At 28.9% G+C, this 22291-nt stretch overlaps 1 protein-coding gene across 1 annotated transcript in view; it reads left to right on the top strand.

Annotated features, from left to right (window-relative positions):
• The first annotated feature begins 5666 nt into the window (after positions 1 to 5666).
• LOC123005304 (leucine-rich repeat-containing protein 24-like) overlaps positions 5667 to 22291 on the top strand; it is a 39814-nt gene continuing 23189 nt past the window's right edge. Inside the window, exon 1 of the mRNA XM_044398987.1 lies at positions 5667 to 5766. The gene's annotated coding sequence lies outside the window, so the exon portion shown is untranslated. The remainder of the gene's footprint in view (positions 5767 to 22291) is intronic.

The following is a 22291-nucleotide window of genomic DNA, read 5'->3' as shown; positions in this document are numbered from 1 at the left end:
TCTCTAAGACAATAAAATTTCATTCTCAAAATACAATAACATTTTTTATATTACTTTAATTTTTATTAATTAATATTTTACATAAAAACATCTTTATAAAGTTATTGTTCATTATTTTTCTAAAAAATTATTATTAAATGTTTTTGTTGTTTTTGAGTGAAAAATTGTTTCTCTTCTCAGTTAGCACATTTTTAAAACATGAAAAACTTCTCCCACTTCTACGCTTGTAATAAAATTGGAGGGTATTTAAAATTAGCCATCATAGAAGGATCCATATCTAAATCGAAAATATTAATTTTTGAAACTTGTGATATTTTTCTTACAAAATATCATCTTCATTTTTGACAAAGTTTTTTTGCAATTTTCTTGTACAATGTTGCCGATAGTTCCACTTAGTTGTGAAATAGCGTTCTTAATAGTATATTATATCAAAAGGCAAAGAAAAGTTTTTTTTTATAGGTGATCTGTTTATTTAATAATATAATAAATAATAATAAATGCAAAATTTTCTCTAGCGTGTTTTATATAAGATTTTTCTATTACTAGCACAATTATTTCTCAGAAATACAACAGTAAAAAATATAAATATGAATTGCAATTTTTTGTATGTGCCATGTTGCCAACAGTTCCTCTTATTTTTGAAATAGCGTTTTTAATAGTATATTAATCATCACAAGGTAGAGAAGCGATTTTTTTTTCTATTTTTTTTTATAAAAGTTTACAAATTATCTTGTTCTCAATCACATTAATTTTAGTCGACTAGTTGACTAATAGTATATTATGTCACAGAGTGGAATAGAATTTTTTTCCTCTACCGTGTTTATATAACATTTTTTTACTGCTAACACATTTGTTACCCAGTAAAAATTATAAACTTACTTAATGGACATGTTATTGCCTTAGACGTAACATGTAGTAATTCACAACTACTATTTCAGTTTATCGTAAATGAGGTTAAATTTACATTTTTTTTAAATAATTTTATAACTTTATAATATGAAATATTTGTTAAAATAACAAAGACACTGCAAAGAAAAAGAGAAAAGTGTTAAAATTTGCCTTACTATCGGTAGCATTTCAACATATAACAAACCCGTTTCTTGTTGTGACAGTTTTGACATAGACAGAAGAATTAAAGTTCGGATTATTATAAATTAAAGCTAAAAAACTTCAAAAACGAAAATGATCAAAATTGGTTTAAAAATAGCGCAAAAACGTGAAATAATCATAAAAAAAATTGATTGAAAGTGAAAACCTTACGTTTATTAAAATAAGGAATTAGCATAATGTTAAGAACAAAACTGAAGAGTGGGATTTTTGTGAGTTTTCCGTTTCCCATTTCTCCGAATCGTGTCATGGCGTTCATCCTCACCTAGAACAGCGTGTAATTAAGGCGTTGGAAATGTTTACGCGCCTTCACGTTAACCTTATTCTGCTTGATTGCAAGGTAAGAGGTTAGACGTTCACGAAAAAGGGTTTTATTAAAACGCCTTTCGTTCTCGTTAATGGCCTCTCAAGAATGGGAAATTTATTTATTAATTAGAAGCTCCGAAAGCGTTGATTACACAAATGGTAATTTTTAAGACACTCGTCACATTTAATTAGAGCAAACTTTTGTGGATCACTCATATGTGGAGTGGGTGAGTGGAAGAGGAGGAGGATAACAGTGCGCTCACTCCTCGCACTTCATTACAGCGCTTGAGCTGGCGACTGTGGCCGGGAATAGGCAACTATAAAGCTGGAAAAGCTTCAGGAAAGCACAAAAGCTCATGTAGGCCTCCTGTATCTCGGCTCGCCTTAGCTTCAGACAACTTTACTGCTGATTTATGAAAAACATTGGCGCTATATTGTTCACAAGATAATAGCCGCGATGCTTCACTCTAATGGAAAGATACCTTTACGAAAAATTATCTAAACTGGATATGTGGACGAAGAGATACAACCTTGCAAATGCAAACTGGCAGCTACACCAAGCACGTGATGGACTATATACCAAATTTTATTTAAATTATTTATGAGATTCCCCAACTTTGGCAGAGATTTATTAAAATCAAACTTATTCGCGCCCGTAGCCATGCTAATGCAATAAAAATTTTATCGCAAAATTTTTCTAATAGAAATATTAACATAAAGGAGGCTACGAAACAAAGTTCAAAGAGAGAATCTTGTCTCGAGTTGGAATATTCAACTTTTTTATTGATTCGAGACGAAATAAAAACTCTTACGAAGAAAAGCAAAACTTATTCTAAAGTAATGTTTATATTATTAAAAAAAAAATGTGCGTACATTATAAAAAAATTAAACAGGATTTTTTTTAGCCAAAAGGGCGGAGGCTCCGGGTTCGAATTATCGAACTTGAAAGTTAATGTTTATTTAGAATGTGAAGTTTTTGTCTACAAGTTCGTAATGATTAGCACATTCTAAATAACATTACATTTAATGTACTTTTCAATTATGAAACTGGCTCTTAATAAGATAAATATATATATATATTTTGGAATAAATAACATTTTGTGTTTTTTTTTTCTAAAAAACTCAGAGACTCTTACATATCCCAAATATTAATATCATTATTTTATTGATCACACAAATTTTAACTTAATAAAACAAAATAAATTAAAAAATATAAAAAATTCTTTAAAAGCAAAAGCAAAAGTTTTAAATGATGAGTCTTTATGACTACAAATAATGTATGTAGATATTAATAAATATTAAATGAAAATTATTAATTAAATAGAATTTTTTGGGAAAAAATGGAGGATGCGCTGGGTTCGAAATAAGCAGCTAAAAACATTGTGTTATATTTTTTTTAAATAAACGACATCTTGTGTTTTTTTAGAAATATAACAAAAATTCATATCATTATTTTATTGAACACGCTACTTAAAACATAAACTCAGGAAGAAATAGCAAAATGAATTGATAACTTTTTATTATTAAACATATTATACATATTAAAAAAAATAATAAATAGCAATTTTGTTGCAAAAATGGTGGATGCGCCTGGTTAGAATAAAAAGATACGTCTTGAAATAAACAACATTTTGAATAAAAAACACAAAAAAACCATATCTTAAAAATTAAGATTATTATCTTATAATTCACACTTCATAAAACTTAATAAAAACAGTTTTTTTAGTAGTGACAACGTACGTATTAAAAAAATTTAAATAAAAATGTATTAACTAAACACTAATTTTGTAGCAAAAATGGTGGATGCGCCGGGTTAAAATTAATAAATATTGCGATATTTGGATTAAAAATTTTTCCCCGTCCACATTTACACATTTTAAACGCATGTAAATAAATAAATGTATAAGTTTCATTGTTGTAAATAAATAATTATTATTACAAAATCACATTACTATAAAATGTTTTGAAAACATAAGTGTTCTATAAAATATAACAAAGCAAATAATTTTGTTAATTAAAATTAGAAAAAAATACAGGAACCAATCAAAATTTTGATAACTGTAACATAATTGAAAGTTGAAAAAACACAAATCAAATATAGTGTTCAATTTTTTTTGTTACAAGTTACAAAATATTCAATTTTAAGACAAAAATTTTCTATGAACATTTATCAAAAAATAAGAATACTACACCCTCTTTTGGTGGGTTTTTCCAATAATTTAGAAACCATTTTAGATAAAATTACAAAATTTGGTACGACTGCTAATCTTTAACACCTAAATGAATTTAAAAATTAAATGTCAAATTTTTAATTATTTTATTGATTACACAAATTTTAACTTAATGAAAGTAAAATTTTTTTTTTAAATTATAAAATCCTTTAAAAGCAAAACCAGAAGTTTTAAATGATGAGTCTTTATGATTACAAATAATGTATATAGATATTAATAAATATTAAATAAAAAGTATTAATTAAACAGAAATTTTAGGGGATGCGCTGGGTTAGAAATTAGCAGCTAAAAATGTTGTGTTAAATTTTTTAAATAAACTACCTCTTGTGTGTTTTTTTTAGATCATTATTCTATTGACCACGCTACTTAAAACTTGAACTCAGGAAGAAATAAAAAAATAAATAAAAAACTGGTACAAGCAATATGAATTGATAACTTTTTATTATAAAAAATATTATACGTATTATAAATATTTAAAAAAATAGTAATTTTGGGGTAAAAATGGTGGATGCGCCAGGTTAAAAACACAAAAAAACCGTACCTCAAAAATTAATATTATCTTATTATTCACACTAAATAAAACTTAATAAAAATAGAGAAAAACCTTTTACAAGCAAAAACTATAACTTATTTTAGAATGTTTAGTTTTTTTAGTAGAGATGATGTACGTATTAAAAATATTTAAATACTTGGAGCAAAAATGGTGGATGCGCCGGGTTAGAATTAATAAATATTGTAAGTTTTGGATTCAAAACTTTGCCACGTCTACATTTACACAATTTAAACGCATATATGTATAAATTTCACTGTTGTGAATAAATAATTATTATTAAAAAATAACTGTTCTATAAAATATAACAAAACAAATGATTTTGTTAATTAAAATTACAAAAAAATACAGGAGCCAATCAAAGTATTGAACATGATTATATGACTGTAACAAAACTAAATTGAAAAAACAAAAATCAAATATAGTGTTCCATTTTAACAGTTTAAACAAATGACAAAATATTCAATTTTTAAACAAGAATTTTCTATGAACGTTTATCAAAAAATAAGAATGCTACCCCCTCTTTTAATGGATTTTCCAATAATTTAGAAACCATTTTATAAAATTATAATATTTATTTTTATATAAAATTTCAAAATTTGGTAAGATGCTAATCTTTAACACCTAAACAAATTTAAAAATAAAATGTCAAATTTTTAATTAGGGGCGTCCTAAATTGGGAGATTTTGATAAAATATATCGTAACTATTTTGGCTGTAGTTTCAGCAAAATCGTATAATAGTTTTTTACAAAAAAAGCTCCTTTATGTCTTTTTCGTACAACTTACGGTTTTTGAGTAATCAATCAAATAAATTGCAATTTTGGGCAAAATGGTGGATGCGCCGGGCTAGAATTAATAAGATATATATATCATCATTAAAAAAAAAACACAAAAAAACGTATCTCAAAAATTAATATTACTATTTTATTAATCACGCTACATAAAACTTAATAAAGAATAAGTAAAGGCCTTTCACAAGCAAAAAGATAAACTCATATTAAATTAATCTGTTTTTATTATTAGATATAATGTACGTAAAAGAATATTAAATGAAAATGTCTATTAATTAAAGAGTAGTTTTGGGACAAGAATGGTGTTAGAATTAATAAATATTGTCAGATTTGGATTAAAAACTTTGCCACGTCTTAAACTCCTGTTAACAGGAAGTGGTTTTATTAACACAAATTGCGAGCATTCCAACAGATATCATCTAACTAACATGATGCAGTAGCTCAACGATCATAATTTTAGTTTATCGGGAGGAATTTTGCAGTTTAAATAGTAATAGTCTAAATGCGAAACCGGATTAATTAGCCCCATTATTTGAATCTATTTAACATAGTATCAGATTGTTTATATCATGCGTTATCGAAATATCCCGAATCTAAGATAATAATCCAGCGGACCGGCGTAGTGACGCCTTCCGACCCGGCGCCAAGGGGCGTCGGTCGTCACAGTTATACGGATCAGTCTAGCGAAAGCGCTGCGCTTAATACGATATCGCGTCGTATTTGTGCTAAAATTCAACTCTAGCAACAAATTTGGAATTTTTGTGAAAAAAAACCAAAAATGTGAGTATCTCATAATTTCAATTAGAAAGAAATGAATGAATTTGGGTCAAAGTGTGCAAAAAATTAAATTTTGGTAAACATCCTTTATGCTGCGGTGTAATTTCTTGATAGATTATGTATTCCGGGCAACAATAGACCAGAATGTAATAAGTTAGCGTCATAAAAACATCATTTGAAGAATATTAATGGGTGTAATTGAAATGATTAAATTAAGAGTGATTTGGGCGTGTTGTTTGCATGAAGCGGTTTAAACTTTGGACTTGGTGGCGAGTAATTGTCATAATAGCCGTGAAATGATGTTTGAAACGAGTGACAGTAAATGGATGGATGTTAAGGAGTATTGGAGTAATTCCTAGTTGGACATGTAAATTTGTAGAGTCATTTAAAGTTTGAAGGATTTCGTCTTGATAAGTTGAGCTAATCACGAACATTCAAATTCAACCGGTAAACTTTAGCAGTTGTGTTGATGGGGTCGAGGGGTGAATTCCAAGAGGAAAGACGCCAGAAACAGTTGGAAATGTGTGTGCTGCGATTGCTAATAGGGGTCAGATATGTAGCCCAAACATACATTTTTAACCAAGTACGCCTCCACAAACCTAACTTTAAGTAATAGCCACGAGTGAGCGAAGCCTAAATAATTAAACCCCGGTTTTTCCTTCATTTGGACAAATATTAAATTAAACTCTCCCAACAATTTAGCAACATTTTACGGATTTCCCCGCAAATGAACCTTTTCTTTACCTTCTAAATAATTCACACCACTTCGATCCATCACTCCCACCACACATTCTATTTAAAACTAAAATTCAATAAGCGACTCTTGCACTCATCGACGGAAAAGCAAAAGTGTGTCGGAAAACAAAAATAGCAATTTTTTCCAAACTCGCGCTTCCATTAAGGAAAAGGGATATAATCAAGGGCCGTCAGAGAACATTTACCGAAAATGATGAGATAAAGCTGGAAAATTCACCGAGAGAATGACAGTGGAAATATATTCTTGACGGATTTCTGACGAGGACTTTATGCATTGCTGAAAGAAGCAACTCATTTCGATTCAAACTATTAACACCGCATTTTAAACACATTTATGAATAAATTTCATTGTAGTAAATAAATAATTATTACTGCATCACTTTATTATGAAATGGTGGAGGCGCCGGGTTTGTAAAATACATTTTGATCTATAGAATATAACAACAAATTTGTATTAATTAAAATTACAAAAAAAATACAAAAGCCAATCAAAATATTGGAAAATGGCTCCGACTGTAACAAAACTAAATCAAAATAAAAAACCGTATATGAAATTTAAGTTTAAATTTTATAAATACTATGTAAACAAACTACACCCTTTTTTAATGGGTTTTCTCAATATTTCAGAAAGCATTTTAGATAAAATTACAAAATTTAGTACAGCTGATAAACGAATTCAAAGATAAAATGACAAATTTTTAATCAAAGGGGTCCTAAACTGGAGGTATAAAGTAAAAAGTACTCTAATTATTTTGTTTTCTCAATATTTCAGAAAGCATTTTAGATAAAATTACAAAATTTAGTACAGCTGATAAACGAATTCAAAGATAAAATGACAAATTTTTAATCAAAGGGGTCCTAAACTGGAGGTATAAAGTAAAAAGTACTCTAATTATTTTGTTTTCTCAATATTTCAGAAAGCATTTTAGATAAAACTACAAAATTTAGTACAGCAGATAAACGAATTCAAAGATAAAATGACAAATTTTTAATCAAAGGGGTCCTAAACTGGAGGTATAAAGTAAAAAGTACTCTAATTATTTTGTTTTCTCAATATTTCAGAAAGCATTTTCGATAAAATTACAAAATTTAGTACAGCTGATAAACGAATTCAAAGATAAAATGACAAATTTTTAATCAAAGGGGTCCTAAACTGGAGGTATAAAGTAAAAAGTACTCTAATTATTTTGTTTTCTCAATATTTCAGAAAGCATTTTAGATAAAACTACAAAATTTAGTACAGCAGATAAACGAATTCAAAGATAAAATGACAAATTTTTAATCAAAGGGGTCCTAAACTGGAGGTATAAAGTAAAAAGTACTCTAATTATTTTGCCTGTGGTTTTTTGCTAGTTTCAGCAACAAAATTCTAGATTTTATAGTTTTTTGCAAAAAAGAGATCTCATGTGTTTTTTTGGTTTTGATTACCGTTTTTGAGTAAAATCAGTTTAAATTTTGTTACAGATCATATACAGCATAAAAAATTAAAATTAAATTAGTTTTACCCCATAATCCCCAGTTTATGAGACCTCTGAATAAAAATTTAAACATTTCATTTTTGAATTAGTTTAGGTGTATAAAGGTTAGAAATGTTGTCATTTTGTCTAGTCTGAAATATTAGAAAAACGCATGGCTTTGCATAGTATTTTTTAATATACCAGGTGAATAAAAAGTATGGAACCTGGAAAAAACGTTTTTTATATAAACTAATTGATGAGTGATAAAGTACTATAAAAATGTCATGATTCAACAAAAATAAAATTTTTCGAAATTTCCTTTTGTTTTTGAGTTCTACAAAAAAAAAAATTAAATGGCAACCCACTATAAACTCATTTCTCTCATAAAAGCTATACTCTAAGAATTACAACTATCTGCTTTATATTTAACTTTTTCAAAAAAATTTTTTCACATAAATTGCAATTTTGACAAAAAAAATCGCATAACTCAAAACAAAACAAAATTACGTTCTGAAAAAACGATCACATTTTTTATATTACTTTAATTTATATTAATTATTATTTTCTAGAGCCAAATAATTAAAAATAAAACCGCTTGGTTCCATACTTTATATTCACCCTGTATGTTCATAAGAAATCTTGGTCTTAAAACTGAATATTCTATCACCTGTTTAAATTTGTAACAAAAAAAACTGAACACCCTGGATTATTAATTTCTTATTATCGTAATAGATATTTTCAACAGCACTTTTGTAAAATTAAAAACAAAACAAATAAAAACATTAAATAATGTTATTAGGAGTAAAAATGGCGGAGCTATATGTTTATTTTGTCGAACGTAGTGAGGCAAATAATTCAGTTGAGCCACATAAACTCATTTTGACTCGAAATAACATACACTATTTTACTCGTAAACACTATAATTGACAAGTAAATGAACAAAATAATCAAAACACTTTGCAAGTAATGAAATCATAACAACGCATATAAACGAAAATTACGCGTAAGTATCGGAATTTGTGTAGTAAAAGTGGTCACTTTTGTGACGTTTGAAAATAAAATTTTTTTTGCGTCTGAAAGAAAGCTTATTTCGATACCAAAACCAATGCTTTAATTCAAGACAAATTTGGGTGCTGAAATCGACTAGTCCAATTTACTTTCTAGAGGTTGGTAATGGTGATTTTTAGCGACGTTTTGAGCGATTTCTTTTATTTCAGGTGGTGTACATGAAATATTTGATTTTTATAGTAAACACTATAATTGACAAGTAAATGAACAAAATAATCAAAACACTTTGCAAGTAATGAAATCATAACAACGGATATAAACGAAAATTACGCGTCAGTATCGGAATTTGTGTAGTAAAAGTGGTCACTTTTGTGACGTTTGAAAATAAAAATTTTTTTGCGTCTGAAAGAAAGCTTATTTCGATACCAAAACCAATGCTTTAATTCAAGACAAATTTGGGTGCTGAAATCGACTAGTCCAATTTACTTTCTAGAGGTTGGTAATGGTGATTTTTAGCGACGTTTTAAGCGATTTCTTTTATTTCAGGTGGTGTACATGAAATATTTGCTGTATTTATTTTTAATTCAACAAAATTGTGAATTAAAATATGAAACTTCCAAAATCGATGACATTTGTTACCAACCAGCACCTTATTAGGGCAAAAAATTGACTTTTGTGTTAAAAAAGTAAAAATACGCAAAATAGAAAAAATAGCATAATAAACTCTTTCTTAATAAAACTCGTGCTTCGCTGCTCGTTGGACAAACCTGAACTTGTTCCACAAAAGTTGCGTTAATATACTATTATTTGCATTAATTTAAACAAAATTTAGTTTACATAACTTTTTTTTTAATTAAAATTCGGAACTAAAAATCTGCTCATTTGTCGTTATAATTAGTAAAAAAGTAGAAATTTTGTGTGATAGTGCAAAAAGTCGAAAAGAGTGGGATAACAAGCAAAAGTTGGTGTATTTTACATGCCACGTTGGAGTGTTAACAAGAGAAACATTTTATTGTCAGAAGTTATCTTGTTACTGAACAGTCAGCATATGTTAAGCATCAAGTTTCGGTAAAAATAAACAAACTAAACACGCAATGTTACACTAATACACAATATCAACAGTTTGTCTTTTAAATAAAACGTTGTGAAAACAAATAAAAGAAATTGTCAGGATTACCTGTTTTACTTTTTAAATCGTGTGTTGCAGTTAAGCTTGTCCTTTTGTTAGCAACATGTGTTTTTTTAAACGACACATTTTACGGTCAATAAACCTACCAACATAAACATCTCCTGGTATTAGGAGTTGAAGAATAACGTGACAAAGTGGGGGCAATTTATTTGTTATATTGCAGTGTCCAAAAGGGGAAATTTGGATAATTTGTATCGCGCCAAACTGATTTTAATTTTTTTACAAATTTCAAAAACTTATCGAGGCAATTAGCTGTTTGTATTTGTGGCAATTGATGTTTGTGCCAAGGTAGTTACATTCATTCAAGTTGTGTTTCCAAACTAAATCAAACTTATTAATTGAGCTTTTATTAATATGTATGAGGCAAGTTCGAGTTGTGAGGCTGAAAGTAAGTAATGGGGAATCTCGAGGACGAATTAAAATGTGAGTCTCATTGCGTGGGGCCCTAATGAGGTGTCTGAAGGTCTTAATGATGTGAATTAATTTGCAGATAAGTCGCTGTAGGGTCGTTGTTTTAAATGAAAATCTTATAAGAAAAATACGAAGCCGTGTCAAAAAGGGATTGGCTTTAATTCGTGTAGTGGGGTTTGTGAAAAATCACGTTGTCGGAAATTACATTTCTTGTCTGTTTGAATAATGCAATCTGTTAACGCAGCACCGTGACATCAAGGGTGAGAAGATTAAATCAAAATTTAACAACCACCTTATAAAGCGGTGAAGACGTTTATGAATATAGACTGGCTTGTAATGACGGCAGTGTTATCAGAATCTGTCTAATCATGGCGTTACGCAACTAATACACTTGTGATTTCGTCGATGAATCTCTTCGGTGCAATCAATAATTTTGCCTCAACTCTTTGTGTTGTTTACCTATTATTGAATTAGTGCAGAAGAGAGCGTTTACAGCCGACATAATTCAATAATTTTATCCTCCAGGGACGGCAATTTAATTTTAACATGGTTACCAACGCTAACAAAAATTGCGAAAACAACAAAACACATCCCGGACTAAATTCATAAATCATTGCACAATAAACTCAAATATGATAATTTCGCAAATAAAACAATGTAAATTGCAATTATAAACTAATTATTAGCGCTAAAATATGCACAATATGCAGAAAAAATCACAAAAACCGAAAATTTGTCTAAAAATGCACTGATATTTTTTGGAAAACTTCGAAATAAAGTTGATTTTCTAATAAAAAAATTATCGAAACAATAAATGTTTAACAAAAATCCACACACAACACATAAATACACATATACATATCTTAATGAAGTTATTGTTCATCACTTATAAAAAAAAACGATTATTTAAAGTTTTTCTAACTAGAAAATTGTGTGAGCTTTTTTCCATTTCTAGGCTTGTAATAAAATTGGAGCGTATTCAAAATTAGATATAATAGAAGGATTCATTTTCAACAATGTTTTTTGCATTTTTTTGTACAATATTGCCAAAAGTTCCACTTATTTTAAAAATAGCGTTTAAAATAGTATATTATATCACAAGGTAGAAAAGAGATTTTTTATAGTTGAGGGTCCATTGAGGGAAATAATAAATACATCTTTTTTACCGAGCTTTATATAATATTTTTTCATTCATTGTCAAAAAATATAACGCTGAAAAATATAAGATTACTTAATGGACGTATTGCCTTAGACGTGACATGTCGTAATTCACGACTACTATTTTTGTTAATTCATTATTACCTACAATAATTTTATTGTCATTTTAGTACTTATTCATCTATTATTAAAAGAATATAAAATATTTGTTATAATAATTTAAAAAATGCAAAGAAAATGAAAAAAGTGTTAAAATTTGCCATAAAATAAACTCATTTGCTGTTTTGACATACATATTTGTCAATAAGAAATTACCATCTAGGATTTGAACTTTTAGGAAAATTACGTTTTTCATGTTGTTTGTAACTAGAACTTTCAGAAGTAATTTTGAATGCTTAGGGTTGGTTACCCCTTGTTCTTGACGGTTGACGCTGTTAACTATCTATTGAATTATCCATACAAGCTGACAGGTGACTTAACCTAAATTTTGACACTGTTTACATCTTTTGTTTGTCACCAAAAACCAACCTAACCAAATTTATGGCAACCTATTCACAAAAATAATACGACAATAGACATAACAATTAGAGGTGGGACTATTCTGATGTCTTTTAGTGAAGAAGTTTAAATCTTTTCTCGTTGATTTTGCCTCGAAATGTACTTGTGATGTCAATAATAATAATATTCCAGACATATTTGTATCAGTGGAATATCCACCAAATCGGTATTTACCCACCTATAATACATTACTGCTCTTGGTCAGTAATAAAAATGATTACTGACCACTAAGAAAAAATAAAACAACTTTACGACCTCTCGACAAATTAAATATAATGGTACCTTTTACAACTAGTAATGAAAAAAAAATTGTTTCAACTGATTCTACTCAAGTCAGACCTGGCTTTTCGAGTTTCTTTTATTGAGTCACTCACTAAAGCATAAAAGTTTCAATTTTTATTTTTGTAGACTTTTTTTTTAAATTATCTTGTAGGGAGATGCTAAAGAGCTAAAAATAAGGTTTCTAAACTCAGATTTTGTCATTTTCAAACGAAAAAAAGAAAAATTGAATTTTTAAGAAACACAGTAAACAAATGGTTTTTTTTTACAATTGGATGTTGTTCCTGAATTACAAAAGTACCTCACACACAGAGAGACTTTTATCTCATTTTGAGTATTTGTAACGGATGAAAAATGTAATAGTTTTAATTTTTTAATGAAAAAACGCATTATTTAAACGGCATAAAAAAACAGTAACATAAGTGGGTTATCTACAATACGCCAAAAATAAATCAAAAAATTCTTCCCTACAGTTTTTTTATAAAAAAATAAAATGGGCAAAAATAGAGGTTTTTTATAATTCTTTTTTAAACGACAAGGACACAAAATTTCAAATTTATATACAGGCTGTATTATAAAAAACGCCCCAAACTATAATTTCATAACTTTTAAAGACGTTATAATACTTTTTTGTTAAGAGTTGAACAGTTTTTCCTTATCAATCGTTTGCTTGTCTTAGATAAAATAAAAAAAATGTTTTATTCGTTCCACAGCCTACTTTATGTAATTAATTTTTAAATTGCCTAGAATTAAAAGTTAGTGATAAACAATAGTAAGTGAACTTGTTGAAAGATAATTTAATAAGGAACCCAAAAATAACTAAATATACAGAATGTTACATTTAAAAATCTGAAATTAATGTCACTTCCGGTAAAACAGGAAGCAGCATTGATTGAGCATCTATGTCAAACAATAGATGACAAAAAACTGTTCAACTTTGTTTAAGAAGTATTTTCACATCTTTAAAAAGAATGAAGTTATGGCTTGGGGCGTTTTTTATAATACAGCTTGTATATTGCTGCTAAGGCCATCAAAAAATTATGATATTTTTTTCAGCATTTTTAAATAACGATTTATTTTTTTATTCAGTATAGTTCAACCTTAACCGGTTTTGCAACTAGACGACTCAGTTATAAAAATGATCAAAATTAGCATAAAAATAAAAACACCCAATTAGCAAATTTATACTCAGCTGTGAAACAGAAAACTTTAATTTGCTTATATCGACAGGAAATTTTACGTTGCTTATTAAAATAAATTATTAGCATAATGCTAATCTACTAATACGAAAAAGTTTGTAATTGATCTAAGCTCGGCTTGTAATTATTTACTCGTTCGATGTTGACAAAAAGTGACTCAAATTACACGTGGAAACGCTACGGCGGGAGCAAATTACTAGAAAGGGGAGGAGAAACTCGTATCTTTTTGTTTGGAAGATGAATAGCAGTAAATCTTAGCCACTAGACATGAAGGATGACTTGAACTCTCGAAGGGAGAAATGTGACGTGAGGCAAGAGCAAGAGGAAGATATTAGCTTGATTATATCTCTTATTCTTCTCTTCACAACTTTGACGAATATATTTGATCGGAGAAAGTTTCACGTTTTATTTCGAACCCTGTAATAAAAGTCGATCTCTTGTGTGGGTGAAATTTTTAGACTTGTTTAATTTTATTCGCAAAATATGGGAGAGAAAAACGGCCGGCTTGGGATTACCAAGGAAAAGGCGTAATTTCCCGCGATTTCCAGAGAAAACAAACAAATGGAACGACGATAATACTATTTCCGGTTTGAAATCACAAACGATGGAATTGCACGTTCAAGAAATCCCCTGTATCATTTACATAATTCGATATTCTTTCATGGGGAAACCAAATTCTTAGTTTTTTTCATTAAATTTAATTAGCTTGTGTACAGGTGAAATTTATATGTATCAGGAGAGTTTCCCTTCCTTGTTTTCCAAAAGAAACACTTAAAATTCCGTTCACGCTATGCTATAATGAAATCCACGTCGTACTTAACTCGAACTTTTATGTAAGTAAATACAACCGGAACTCGCTAATGACAGTGAATATGCAAAATAAGAGCATTTTACACTACCTGCTGTTTCTCTTGTGTTTACACTTCTTTCGAAACTTAATTTAACACCGCGTTGAATTTTAACAGCCAATATATTCCGGTTGACAGTTTCCCTAATTTTAAAAATACATTTCACGGCCTCGTAGTCTTACATTGATTCGATTTGAATTTAGAATAAATTGCCTCGGGTGATAAACTGTGCGTGTCAGGGGGTGAACAGCGCTAATTAGTCGTGTTTTAATTACATAATATGAGGGATAAACGCGCATATGGTATTATCTTGAATCACTCGTGTGTTGGAAAAATAAATTCAACGATCTGTCTTTGTTGGGAGAGAATCAAAGTAAAGTAATGTTCTGTGACAAGAGCGCTACTGACCCTTGCTAGACATGATGTAGCTCCAGTTGACTCTTGTCACACCATTATCAGACATTAGCCACAAATGATAAGCTGTTGAACTTTAGTCGTTCATCTTGACGAATTATGGCCGGAGCTTCCTTCTATTTATTTTATTCCGCACAACTACCCCTAATAATTATTAAAACCCGACATTTCCTTAATTGTTATGTTAATGCCGAGTGAAACAATGCCAGATATAAATTCAGCTTTTTATTCCGCCAGAGAGCTAATAATTCACTAATTGCACGTCGTGGCATATTTAAGGGCGAAAAGTGAAACGAAACAGGAGCAATGGTCGATAAGTTATTGCTGATGCAGATCGCAAAATATTCCCAAAGAAACTAAATTTAATTAAACTCTGCTCTCGGAGAGAGAGAGATTTAATCTTGTAAGAATTGCGAATGTGTTTTTTGTCGTACGTAAAACTCGGACTTTGATTAATAAAAGATCCAATTTAATCTCCATTACCGCACTTTTTTCACCAAACAAATGTTTTACATTTTGGGAACGATCAAATTTACGACGGGATTACCATGTAGAAGTTTATCTATTCAACTGACCATAAATTGCAATTCTCTCGACTTGGAGAAAACTCCTTCAAATATATCGCAATTTGAAGCTAGAAACTAAACTAAATAATCACACTATATTTATACAAGCTTTTGGGCTAAAGTATTGCGAGTTACAACAATGACGTTTACCCAAAAATTTTGTTTATATCCATAAAAAGTTTTAATTTTGGTTTTGCAACTCTTTTGAATTATTTTAAAATAGTATTTGGGCACATAAAAGAGAAAGGTTTGGTCTTTTCTTTGGTGTATTCATAATTTGAAAAATAGTAAAGAAACTCCCAAGATTTAATGTTACGTGTGAGAATTTTCTAATACCCATTACTCAATGTTTTCAAATGAAACGCCCTAAATTTTCTTCACTAAGTGAAAGAAAATTTAATTCTGCATCAATCTGTATCAACATTCCCTATACCTAAGTTTAATGATTTCCAAGTTATCTTGACTTTTTTACTAAATTTTAATAATTTTAATTTTCAATTTTTTTTCTTATTTTTATACCGATAATTTCAAAATAATTCTAAATAATCCCAAATTAATCCAAATACTCTTAAATAATTCCAAGTAATCTCAAATAATCCTAAATAATCCCAAATAATTCCAAATACGTCCAAATAGTTTAAAAATAATTCCAAGTCTAGATAATTCTAAGAAATAAGAGTGAAAACTGATGTGATATTTATTATAGTGTGTGCTTGATTAAATAATTTTTTTATATTATTTTTTCATGTATAGTGTAGTAAACGCATGTGCATTTACATGAGTACTTTTAAGGAATCCCAAACAATCCCAAATAATTTCAAATAATTCCACCACTTGGCTTGAAAATTATTAAACATACAAAGTGCGCCAGAACTGGCGTAAGATACCAGGAACCTGAAAAAAATGTTAAAAAAATTTTGTCTATAAAAATTTCGAAGTTATGAAGGTTTAAAGTTTGCACTTTAACTCTATTTATTTCTGTTGAAAAAAATAATTTTCCAAGTTTTTTTGCTATAGGCTATTAAAAGAAGAAACAAGGAAGCTGTATACTAAATTGTAACTCTGTTCAATGTTATTTGTGGCTTTAATTGGTAAAATTTTTGTCCCTTTAGTAAATAATTGTAAAAAAACATATACAAGATCATCAGTATCATAAAAAAGTCAAATGTCAAAAAATAAATGTCAAAACTTATTTAGATAGAATTTTTTAAACATTTTTTTCATGTTCCTGGTATCTTACCTTACTTAAATATTTTCTCCAGGGCGCGAGTTTTGGAATCCTAATAGTGTTAATACAAATCAAAAAAAATAAGTTCTCCGTATCTAGTGAAAAAAAAATTGAGGCGTTTTATTTAGAAAAATTGAGTTAAGAGTATTAAAATTTCTCAAACGTAGCCTAAAATTTTTGCGGTTTAATAATTACTTTTGCAATTATTAATTCATTAACAGCAAAAATTTAACCTTTTTTTTTATAAGGATAAATACAATTTTTAAATAATTAAAAATGGTGGAGTTAGCGATTTTTGAATAGAAGGATGGATTTCCCAAAAAAATCAAAAAAGTCTAAATATTTCGAAAATGGTTAAACTTAAGCATAGGAAAAGATTATTTTTGAGTAGTCCAAAAATGCAATGAAAAGTTTATAATCACTTTCGATGTTACCGGAAGTGCCTCCATCTTTAATTGAGCAAAACATAACCGATTATTAGGTAAAGTAATTTTTTTTAAACATCTGTTTGCTAAACGGAAAACAATATTTAATAGATAATATAATTTTTTACTTATTTTCGGAATCTGATTTAATATTTTAGACAAGACTGAATTGTGAATTTTCTCAAAAACGGCAGGATTTACAAAAACCCATTTTGTAATAGTTCCATTCTAAACGGCTTTTGTTGGAACTCCCGCCATTCGCAACGTCACACCAACCAATTTCAGCTTCACCATTTTCTGCGCCGTTTACGTTGTACTTTTTATTTTAAGTTTAAAAGTAAATGCGGCTTCAGTAGCGCAATAACATCAAATAAAAACAATAAATAAATACCAACATGACAACACAACACAATTGTTTGAAAAAAAAGACGGTTTAGCCGGAACAGCCTTTATAATGTCTTGGCCAGTAAATATTTGTGCTTTTCTTTGCGCTAAAACCGTGGAAGCGATGAATCTTCATCATAAATTAGGCCGGATCGAAGCTTATCGCAAACATTTATCCAAGCTCAGCTTTCACCACGAAAAACGTGTGTGTGTAGGTAATGTCATTTAAAATGTAATTTCCGGTCTTTAAACATACCTTGATAACGCTTAAGTATGTTTAAAGTTGTGATGAACAGTAATCAATTTAGCTAAAGTCTTAAATTGCTTTCGTAAACAATTTTAATTGCGAGTTACTAGAGCGCAGCTTCGTACAATTTTTTACTCGAAAATCCATTTCATATTGTTTCTCCCACAGCACGTTTTTATGCCCGTTTAATATTCTATAAGGTAGCGTACTCGGGCTACGTTTGTTCGAATGACCCGCTCGGATTGCCCTGCAAACGTCTTATTAAATTTTAATATATTCTGTTATGAAAGTGGGAACAGAACGCAAGCCACACAAAAAACACAGTCAAAGTAAAAGGAATCAGAAATCGAAAATACTGACTGAAAATCTAACTAAATAGCTGATTACCCATTAAAAAGTTGAGCTTCACGAGAAGCTTTTCTTTGTAATTACAATTTTGGGAGTAATTCAATTTTCAACACCGCTTTCTCAGCCAGTCAACCAGTTCGATTTTATTGTCGTTTTAGCTCAAAACATGAACTTCATTACCCTTAGTTTCACTTCAAAATTTACTAGATCTGGAGATTTACTTCTTGATCCGGTTTTAAGTGCGTCGAATCCACATTGGCACAACTAGATTCGGATATTAGAGCGGATCTGAACCTGGCTTAGTTATGCCAAACAACAGTGGAATAAATATGAGCAAATTTTAACGTTAAATATTTTTTTCAAAAGTGGATCACTTCTTTAATTTCGTTATTGTATTTTAGTGGTACTGTGATTGCAATCAGCTAATATATGAAGTGCTCTTTCCCATCGAGGCGGTTGCATGTATGTGACAGGTGAATGGAATATTCAATGTTAATATTTCAAATTTATAATTGAAAACTGCTCGAATCAAATGCATTTCACGAGAGTGATAATAGTCTCGTATCATTTTTAACCTGGAAAAGCCCGACCGTCCAATTTCAAGTACGTTAATACCGGGGCTTTGTTGCATGAGGACTTTGGTGCAAAATTGTGAAAATATTAAAATTGGTGTTGAAAGACAATGAAATTGAAATTTACTCAAGTATTTTTAACAATTTATTCCAATTGAATCGGATTTTTAAGACAATTAGAATTTATGCCAACGAAAAAAATAGATTTAATTTCAAAAATTAAACGTAGTACCTCCGCTGCCGGCAACGAGACCAGCACTAGCTGCAAAGAATGTATTTTTGCTGTTTAAAATATTTTTTTAACAATACCAATAATAATTTTTGAAGAACTAACCCCAACGATATAATTGACTAAAATCCTCTATATTTCAGAATTTGCTAGTATCAATAGTATAAAATTCACGTAATGTCTTAAAATTTCCACCTATCAAACTTACTTACTTATGTACATATTGCTCTAAGTTTTCTGGCTTAAAATTAAAGAGTTTATATCAATGGAAAAAATATTTGGTATTAAAAAAGAACGTTTCACGTTTCAAAATATTTACATAATAATTCGCATATTGAACAGCAGTCGGTTCGTATTTCAATTTGAAACCGAGATACTGATAACTGTTAATAACAATTGTTTATAAATCAATTATTAAGGTAAATATTATTGTAATGTTACGACAGTTACGTATGTATGCAAAATTTTAGCTTGTTCGAAAAAGAGAAGTTGTTTCTTTAACTCGTAAAAGATATACAACAACGCAAGTTAAATAAAAGCTTTTTAAAATGACTATTAAATTCTTCATTTGAAGAAAACCTGTCTCCGGCTTTCCTTCTAACATTTTAATGTTGTGTAGTTCACAGATCGAAAGCTGCCACGGTTTACAATTTTTTCGGCACCGTTGCCGGCAGAAAAAGAACTACCAAAATAAAAACACATTTTGTACTTTGTTTTTTTCAAAAATATGTTTCATTATACAAAAAATGGAAATTGAAATTTACTTGACTATTTCTAGCAATATTTTTAATCCAATTTTAAATCACAAAATGAATTGGGTTTTTAGTCAATTAGAATTTACCCCAATGAAAAAAAAAGTTAACTACTTAAAGGATTATACAAAATTTGCGTTTTGCTAACTTTTCCATTACATAATTTCAAAAATAAAAGGCAGTGCCTCCGCTGCCGGCAACGGGACCCGCAAAGCTGCAAAGAATTTTTAGGCTTTGCTTTGATTTTTCTTTTTTTTTAATCCACAAGCTGTATTTTTGCAGTTTAATTTTTTTTTAAACAAAACCAATAATATTTTTCGAAGAACTAACACCAGAGATATCAGGGACTAAAACTTTTCATATTTCAAAATTTTGCGAGTATAAAAGTAGTACAGAGTGGTTATAAATGATTTTCATCTAGCCAGCTTTAGAATTTTTTTGCATGTAACTTTATTTGTGCCGCTCTACTTTTTTGAAAGCTCTAGATCTGTTATTAGTGTCACTTATTAATAATAATAAGTTGTTGTTAATTAATCTTTTATTATTTCAACTAATTTCCAATAATAACTGATAATAAGGTATACTTTGTAAGTCTATTTTTGAAGTGGACGCTTAGTATACGGCGATTTTTTAATTTTGCACAGCTGACTATATGAAAATCATTTATAATCACTTTGTATAATTTTTTTTTTAATTTTTACCTATTAAGCTTACCTTTTATGTACGTATTGCTCTAAGTTTTCTCGCTTAAAATTAAGTAATGTTTTTTAGTAGAAAAAAAATTTGGTATTAAAAAAGAACGTTTCACGTAGAATATTTTGGGCACCGTTGCCGGCGGAAAAAGAACTACTAAAATAAAAACACATTTCTGTTTAGTGAAAAGTGGTGATTTGTCGCCCTACCTTGTTTTTTTTAATTATTAATTGGCAAGTTTTCAAATAACACACGAAACTTTAACTAATGTGAGTAGTTAAATAGAAAAATAAATTTTGCACCATCTGTGGCTTTAGAAACAAACTAAATCTGTTCCGCTGTAGCCTTAATGAATTAATGGTTTGTTGATATTTAATTTGTAACTTGTATCCCAGATTTGTGCAAACACATTTAGTGATGACAGTGAATAAATAAAGAAACGATGTTATATTTAGTTGGAATCCGTCTAAACTTTTTTCCGGTGTCAATACTTTTTTAATGGCGGTTTACTGGAAACATTGACAGGCTTAGAGTCAGCACTCTAGACATTGATATTTAATTTAATAGAGGAAATCAATGATAAAAAAAAACAGTTTCTGTATACAATTTTAATATCGCAAATGCACTTTGATATCTCCATTGTTTCCTCAGAGGAAATAAATGTTTGAGCGATGTTTAAAACAAAACATAAATTCAATAACGTCTTTGAATTGAGAGAATTTTATTTAGATATTACACAAACAAAGCGACTGACAGAATTTTAATTATCACGATATTTACAATTACAAAAAATGAATAAATTTTCGTCTAGTCGTAAAGAAATTTCTAATATCCAGATTCATAAAATATAAACTCATTTAAGAATCGCGACTCTTCCAGTGAAATAAAGCAAGACCGTAAAAAGTTGACTTGGACTTGAATTTATGTTAATGGTGTTTCTTACTATTGCCGAGGGTAACAAATGTTGCAGTAACCAATAAAAAATTAGCTCTTTGCGTGCTTAATTATTGCTGGAATCTAATATTTTCGCATTTTTATCACACAATTTGTTAATAAAGGCTCGGATTATATGCACGAAAAAATTTTCACTACAATATGCACAAAATATTAAGAAATATATGCCAAATATGCATCGATATGCAAAACTTTTAACAATAAAAAATCAAAGTTGGAATAAATTTTTGAACATCTTGAACCGCACACGATGAACGAAAGAGAATAAATAAATTGGTTTTGCCTCAGACAAGCCATTTTAATAACCTAGTAATCAAGCCTCTCTAAGAAATCTGTACTTTTCAGATCACATATTACCGTCAAAATAAAGTTACTATTACATCATTTTAAACAATTTTGCTAAAATTCATTTGCAGGCAACTACTTATCCACATAGGATTTATTTGTTTTATATCAGGTGAATAAAAAGTATGGAACCAAACATTTTTTGCTTAAACTATTTATTTTTTTAAAAACTAACTGATGAATTAAATGTTTTTTCAAAAATAAAACTTTTTGAATTTTTGTTTTTGTTTTGGAGTTATACACAAATTTTATTTTTTTTTAAATGGCAACCCACTAAAAAATGTATTATATACTCTCCCACAAACAAATGTGTTAGAGACTATCTACTTTTTATTAATTAAAAAAAATACATAAATAACAATTTTGACAAAAAAAAATCGCATAACTCACAGCAAAACAAAATTTCGTTTTGAAAGTATGATCAAATTTTTTACATTACTTTATTTTATGTTAATTATTATTTTCCATAGGCAAATAATTAAAAAAAACCGTTTGGTTCTAAACTTCA

Source organism: Tribolium madens, unplaced genomic scaffold (assembly GCF_015345945.1).
Source record: "Tribolium madens isolate multiple individuals breed KSU strain unplaced genomic scaffold, Tmad_KSU_1.1 Scaffold_20;HRSCAF=117;Tcas5.2_LG4, whole genome shotgun sequence".
NCBI classification, from domain to species: Eukaryota; Metazoa; Arthropoda; class Insecta; order Coleoptera; family Tenebrionidae; genus Tribolium; species Tribolium madens.
This window is presented reverse-complemented; position numbering and strand designations above follow the sequence as displayed.